Below are 8,061 nucleotides of genomic sequence, written 5' to 3' on the forward strand. Positions count from 1 at the left end.
AGACACTTCTCAAAAGAAGACATTTATGCAGCCAAAAAACACATGAAAAAATGCTCATCATCACTGGCCATCAGAGAAACACAAATCAAAACCACAGTGAGATACCATCTCACACCAGTTAGAATGGCCATCATTAAAAAGTCAGGAAACAACAGGTGCTGGAGAGGATGTGGAGAAATAGGAACACTTTTACACTGTTGGTGGGACTGTAAACTAGTTCAACCATTGTGGAAGTCCGTGTGGCGATTCCTCAGGGATCTAGAACTAGAAATACCATTTGACCCAGCCATCCCATTACTGGGTATATACCCAAAGGACTATAAATCATGCTGCTATAAAGACACATGCACACGTATGTTTATTGCGGCACTATTCACAATAGCAAAGAGTTGGAACCAACCCAAATGTCCAACAACGATAGACTGGATTAAGAAAATGTGGCACATATACACCATAGAATACTATGCAGCCATAAAAAATGATGAGTTCATGTCCTTTGTAGGGACATGGATGAAACTGGAAACCATCATTCTCAGTAAACTATCGCAAGGACAAAAAACCAAACACCGCATGTTCTCACTCATAGGTGGGAATTGAACAATGAGAACTCATGGACACAGGAAGGGGAACATCACATTCCGGGTACTGTTGTGGGGTGGGGGGTGGGGGGGGTGGGGACAGCATTAGGAGATATACCTAATGCTAAATGACGAGTTAATGGGTGCAGCAAAACAACATGGCACATGGATACATATGTAACAAACCTGCACATTGTGCACATGCACCCTAAAACCTAAAGTATAATAATAATTTTTTTAAAAAAGTTAAATCTTAAATTTGAGAGAAGAAACTTATAATACTGTATTATGAGAGAGTAGGCTCTGATGTTACTTCTGCCATTTCTATAATACTGGGACAATTAATTAAATGTAGCTGAAAATGCAATGACAGTGATAATACCTAGTTCAAAGAATTGTTTTAACGATTAAATGATGATGATGATGAAAAGCTGTTCTTGTCTATAGTAAGTGCCAAATAAATATGACAATTTGCACAAAGCTATGATAAAATACTGGTGGTGTGTGCACAAACACTGACAAAACAAATAAGGAGAGGCACATAGATTTATTATATTTTAATCTAAAACTTAACTGAGAAAGATATAAAGGTATGATACATGTTCTAGTGAATTGTGAAATATATCATTTTATTTACCAAGAGATGGTACTTGATTAAGCCAATGTGAGCTGAAGCAATGTAGGAAGAAAGTAATGGAAGACTTCCCAAAGGAAATGGTATCTCGGTTGAGACAGGAAAGATGAGTAAGCATTAACTACACAAAGAGGGGCAGAAGGCAGCCCAGGTTGGGGTAATACCTTTTCCAAAGACCTAGAGATAAGAAACCACGTGATGCTTTCAGGTAATTGCAAGTAGTTCTGTTTAACTGTGACATCAAATCAGAGGGATGCTGAGTGTGGCCCAAGGTGAGGATGGAGGGCAAGCCAAAGCCCTCTCACAAGAATCTCAGGTACTCTGACAAGGAGATAACACTGTATCCTGAGACCAATTGAGAACCAATAAAGAGTTTTATTCATGCAAGTAACATAATAGAATTTGCATTTTTTAAATATAACAAACTGTAATGCAAAGAACGAATTAGGAGGAGGTGTAATGATGAAGCGGTGAGACCAGAAGCAAGACCCTTGGCGAAGAGAGTGGTACAATAATCTGATAAACAGTCAACAGTGGCCTGTATACTTAGTATCCCAAATGCTCAGTGCACAGTCTCTGAACTTAAACATTTGTTTAACTACTTAAATAGTAGGAAAAAGAATTAACATACCATAGTGAAAAAGAAGCAGCATCTCTGCTGTCTACCCAACAGTCATCTATATCTGTTTCTCACTTCTGCATCTTATGGAGTCATAAAATTAAAAGTTTTGGGAACCCTTTATGAGAGTAAGGTAGGGAGATAAAATAAGAAAAGTGTGATCACAAAGTGTAATCACTTTATATTACTGGTGCTTAACAGAATTAACATCCTCTTTTATGCTAATTGTGATGTTCTCCATTTTATATGTGTGCATAATTTATGTTTCTTGGGACATGATTTGACTTACAATCTGCCCAAATTCATGAGATGGCACAAGATACTAGTGGGTATAAATCTATTTATACTAATGCAAATACATATGCATATTTCAATCTCCATATTTGTTTATCACACCTAATTTAAAAAGAAAAGGCTGCAATATTTTTAAAAACATATTGGTTATTTAAATCCTGTCTCTTTCATAGTATCTATTTCTGGCTCCATAAAAATCTTTTTTTCTTTTACAGTTCAGTTTGTTCAGATTAGTTATTGATACAGGATTCTCAATGGTCATGACCACAGCCAAATACACCTACATAGGTCATCCCCTATTTGTCCAATCTATTACAATTCCAAAAGACTTTCAAAGGGCCGTCTGGCTTCTGGTGGCTTTTCTGTGTGTCTAATTTCCTCCTGACCCCCCATTTATTGGCATCCGTGTTGGAACAGGTGTGAGCAGACACGGGCAAGTCCTTGGAGCCCACAGTTCAGTGCTGGCACAAGATAATGGTTATCTTCCTGGAGGAGATGACTCTGACAATGTTTTCCAGGATGCCAATTTCCAATTAGTGTCATCTTTTGCTCCATGTCCTAGGGCAAAAGTCCATTTTATAGTGAGTAGACTCAGGGTGTTCTGAGAGATGTACACGAATGCCAGAAATTAGATGCATTTCAGCTTTTTCCTTGTTGTCAAGGATGACTGGTCTGTCAACCAGAGACACAGTCCCCACTGTCCAGTGTAAGGTCAGTCTCTTACTTATGAACAGGGATGCTAATTTATTTTCTAACAATGAAGCCAAATGTGCTTCCAGATGTTGAGCTATGAAGCAGTTGTTATTGCTGCAAGCACATGGTAAAAAAAAAAGAAAATTCCACAATTAAGACTCACAAATTGTCTTCAGGAGACCATTTGCGTTTGAGGAGTGTGCTGATGTTTCTAGCAAAGCAAAACGTTTTGTCAACTGAACTCATAAGGGTTTTTAACAGACAACCTATTGTTACAAAAACAATTTATTTATTTATTTAATTTTTTTTTTTTTTTTTTTTTTTTTTTTTTTAGACACAGTCTCACTCTGTCACCCAGGCCAGAGTGCAGTGGCACGATCTTGGCTCACTGCAACCTCCGCCTCCTGGGTTCAAGTGATTCTCCTGCCTCAGGTTCCTGAGTACCTGTGACTATAGGCGCGTGCCACCACGCCCGACTAGTTTTTGTATTTTTTAGTAGAAACTGGGTTTCACCATATTGGCCAGGCTGGTCTCAAACTCCTGACCTTGTGATCCGCCCGCCTTGGCCTCCCAAAGTGCTGGGATTACAGGCATGAGCCACCGTGCCTGGCCCAAAAATTCTTATAATAAATTTCCTAAAGACCATAGATTTATCTATAGCTAATATGCAAGGAAAAAGAAACGGGGGAGGGTCAATTTCAGAAGACTGTTCATATGATACCGTAACACTGTTGGTGGGGTCAATTCAATGGCAAATAGATGAAAAAATTCTTGGATCAAGTAAGCCGGTTTTTGTTCTGTTATTGTTGTTGATTTTGGTTTTTGCTTTTCCTGCATGAACGAGGTAAGCAATTGTCAAAAGTGTTACCCTGTGTAGGCAGAGGGTCTTTGCCAAGTCCTCTGTTTAAAATTGCTGACAATCTTGGGCACGTGCCTGACACACGAGTTCAATAGAAGAACCTAATCCAGGGACAAGCAATTCCTGCTCCATTCCCTTACATGGGTCTGGCCAATGTACACAAAAGACTCCTTTCTAGTCCAGGCTACTGGCCAGCTTTGGTCTACTCTTCCATGTCCTATATCTGACTCTGAAGACACTTTATGTACTCATTCATCATTAGCCCTTGTTGAACACTCGTGTATAATTTTGTACTCACATTATGGTCCTATAAATCATCAGCTATGAATCAGAAACACATTTCACTATTCTCTCCAATCCTTACTGTACCAGTAAGCAGCCAGACCACCGTCTTGCTTTGCCTTCTCCAGTGAAAGAAAAAAAAAAGGATATTAGCAGTCAATTCTTGTGCAAAATCAAATTTTAGATATAGGGTTGCTTCCGTTGTTGAAATATCTGGCAACTCTCCTCCTTCATAAGTCCCACCTAAAATCTCATCTGAATTCTACACTCTTTCAGCAAAAAAAATAAAGCTGAGACATGAGAACAAGAGTTTTATGAGTGAGGCAGTGTGGGGTAGCAGAAGCAGCATGGGCTTTGAAACTAGGTGAGCTTGATTCTCAAGGTCACCTTTCCATTATGCACTTGACTGCTATGAGGGCTTATGTAAGTTACTTGAGCGCCTCCTGCTTCAGTTTCCTTATTTGTAAAAATGAGGATTAAATGAGAGAAGGCACATTGGGACACAAGCGGGGACTTTAGAATATAGAGTCACTTTTTTCTTTTTAAATTTTTGATGAGAAAGCAGCGATAGTAGTTTTATTCAAATACAGTCATATATAACTTAGTGACTGATGGGGATAAATTCTAAGGACTGTGTCAGGTGATTTCATCGTTGTGCAAACATCATAGTGTGTACTTACACAAGCCTAAATTGGATAGCCTACTACACATCTAGGCTATATGGTCTAGCCTATTGCTCCTAGACTACAAACCTGTATAGCATGTTACTTTACTGAATGCTGTAGGCAATTGTAACAAAATGGTAAGTATTGGTGTATCTAAATCTATCTAAACATAGAAAAGGTGCAGTAAAAATATGGCAAAAAAAGATTAAAAATGGAATGCCTGTCTAGGGCATTTACCATGAAGGAAGCTTATACAACTAGAAGTTGCTCTGGGTGAGTCAGTGAGTCAGCGGTGAGTGAATGTGAAGGCCTAGGACATTACTGTACACTTTTGTATGACTGGCAGCATAGTAGGTTTGTGCACAGTGGCGTCACCACAAACACATGACTAATGTGTTGCACTACAACGTTAAGATGGCTACATCACCACCAGGTGATAGGAATTTTTCAGCTCCATTATAATCACACAGGTCCACCACTGTATATGCAGTCTGTCATTGACCCAAGCATTATTATATGGCTTATGACTGTATATAAGCAGAATGTAACAGATCATGTTTTCCAAAAATGGCCATGGCAATATTTCCAGTCTCATTTGCTCTTCCAGCACCTTGCCAACCCCTATCAAGAGGGGAGTCTGTTTCCTTTTCTGCTGATCTGGGCAGACCTCTGTGACTTCCTGGACAAACACTATGTGGTAGGAAGGACTCTGCATGACTTTCAAGACTAGCTCATAAAAAGCAATACAACTTTCTCCTAACTTTCTTTATCTAGATGCTTCTTCTGGGAACCCAGCCACCATGTTGTAAGGACGCTCAGAACACACAAAAATGCGACATTTAGATATACCAGCCAATAGGAACACTGGCTAAAACCCAGCTAAGGTTTCAGCTAAGCAGCAAGCACGAACCACCAAGTGTGAGAGTGAACAAGCCTTCAGATAATTCCAGCCTCCAGCCTTCAAGCTGTCTTAGGTAATGCTGACTGGAGTAGAGATGACTGTCCTCAGGTTCCTGCCCAAATTGCAGATTTGTACGCAAAGTATGTGCTGTTAATGTTTTAAGCCACAAAATTTTGGGGTGGTTTGTTACATAATAGATAACCAGAACATGGAATCTAGGAAATTAAATGCAATGCTACCAAGTTTAGAATCAAAAAAGGTTCTCAAAGGATGTCATCTGAGATTTTCAAAATACAAAGCTGAAATGTGTCCTCAAAAACTTCACAATCCATCTTTTATATTTTGTAAAAACCTGAGGAACAGAGATGTTCTGTGACTCACTTGCCATCCTAGAAGTAGTTAGAGGTATGGTCTGAACCAAGTCCAGTTCAATACTGCACTTACCACAATATGACTATGAATACCACACAAGCTTGCTGGGTTCAAAGTGTGAGGGGTCAATTTAGTGCAATTATTCTGCAAGTCTACCAGAGTTCAGTACAATGTTTCCATGCTCCTCTCTGCTTATTTCTTTCTTCCTGCTTAACAGAGAGCCTGATCTGAACTTTGTTGATTTAGTGTGTAAGGTTGGGAGGCTGGATGGGATCCAACAAGCTCAACTGAGCTAACAAGAATTTCTTTTTAAAAAAAGTGTCAAACCATGAAATCAGCAGATGTGACTCAAAGCAAGGGAGAGAGAGGGCAAATATGCTGAGTATAAAGCTTCTGTTTTTCTACAGTCACTTTTCAGAGTATAAATGCCTGAAAATTCTATAATATCGATCAGATGGTTTGGCAGAAGCCTGTTTTTGGCAGGCAGAGAGTTCCACATGATGGTTTTATCTTGTTAAGAGCTAATCTATTATGATAGACTAACATACACAGATGGCCATCAATTAGAAAATGTTTTATCACATAATTGATTGCAGACTCTTCAGTCATTGAAGTGGCACTAGGAAAGAGTGTTGACATGAATATGTGTCTTTCTTCATTGCCGCTAGTCATACAAACTATTTAAATTGACCGACAAAAACTTTGTTTTTATATGCAGAAGTCTTCTTCCAACCTCATTCTCAAAGAATTCATATATATATGAATGAGATGAACACAAGTCTAAAATGTTGTGGGAAATAATAAGGAGAAAATTGGAACAAGAAGGAAAAAGCAGAAAGGCAAAAAGGAAAAGAGAGCAAAAGAAAGAACTAGAGAATTAGGCCTACTACATTCATCCCATTTGTGGTTCAGTGCTTTTCTCCCATTCCAAAAGGTATATCTCAATTAGAGAATGAGACTCCAGGTTCTGTTAATCAAAGTATTCACCACTTTTTCCTGGAGTTTTAACTCAATACCTCGCACTAGTTCAAAGATCTTTTCTCTCTATTCTTCCTAAACGCTTGATAATCGTGATTAAATCAGGGGTCAGCAACTTCTGAAAGCTTTATGAAATTTTTCATTCTCAGTGAGGTTCTTCGTCTACCAGCTGGTGGGGACACCTGATTTTAAAGGCACAACAGATAGGACCACGAATTCTATTATTTCAATGAAGTTGAGAGTTTGTTCCATGGAAACTTTCCACAAGGATGCGCTTTAGAATGTGCTTACTGAGAACACAGTTAAGGTTTTTCACGATTTTACTTCCTTCATTTTGAAACATTTGTAGCATTTTGTAAGATTCTGTTGAACACGAAGTGGTGGGAATAACTTTTGTGAACCTCCTGTCTTTAGCCATTAACTGCGGACAACAAAACCGCTTCTTCTACTGGAGCAAATTCAGCTTCAATAAGAAAGTTGGACTTCTTTCTCATTTAGCCACAAGGCACTGATTTTCTTGTTCCAGCAAGGAAAAAAATGAGAAAAGATAAAAGTCAAAACAGCATGTCTCTTATGTGGTTTTGTGCTGATCTTTTGAGCTACAAAAATCCTAGAGAGAAACTTAAAGGGGAAATAACAGAAAGAAAAGGGTAAAATAATGGTGTTTTAAAATCACAGAAGAGAGAGAAGCTGTTAAATCATTTTCATTATTGTTCAGCCTGTGTTCTGCTAAAAGGTAATTAAATGGTTACCTAATAACGTGAATTATTTTATATGTTTAAAACAGAATAAAATATGAATATTGGCTAATGTTAAGAGGCATCTGAAATTGCCCTAAGGGTGATAAAATGCATCTGAGGAAAGACCCAGAAGTAGCAGCAATGTTGGTATTTGACACTCAAACACAAAAGAAAATGGATCGAGAATGAGCATGGCACCAGAAAATGAAAATGGCAAGTTGAAACATGAAGGATAAGGAGTGAGGATGCAAGAGAGGCTAGACTTTATGTTTAGCTCTGTCTGAATTCATAGTGTGGCTTTATACATTGCTCTGAAAGAAAAACAAATTGGAAAAGCTTTGAAAATGTCGCCATACATACCTCAGTGTTCTGATGGCTTTCCAACTCAAGCAAGCTGGGTGCTAATGGCTCATTATAGCATGCAAGATGCATATATGTTCTCACAA

At 38.6% G+C, this 8,061-nt stretch overlaps 1 long non-coding RNA gene across 1 annotated transcript in view; it reads left to right on the forward strand.

Annotated features, from left to right (window-relative positions):
• LOC116456171 (uncharacterized) overlaps positions 1 to 5,635 on the forward strand; it is a 22,641-nt gene extending 17,006 nt beyond the window's left edge. Inside the window, exon 4 of the long non-coding RNA XR_004244555.2 lies at positions 5,399 to 5,635. This is a non-coding gene — a long non-coding RNA (uncharacterized LOC116456171). The remainder of the gene's footprint in view (positions 1 to 5,398) is intronic.
• The last annotated feature ends 2,426 nt before the right edge of the window (positions 5,636 to 8,061 follow it).

The sequence above is a fragment of the Hylobates moloch genome, unplaced genomic scaffold (genome assembly GCF_009828535.3).
Source record: "Hylobates moloch isolate HMO894 unplaced genomic scaffold, HMol_V3 SCAFFOLD_16, whole genome shotgun sequence".
Taxonomy (NCBI): Eukaryota; Metazoa; Chordata; class Mammalia; order Primates; family Hylobatidae; genus Hylobates; species Hylobates moloch.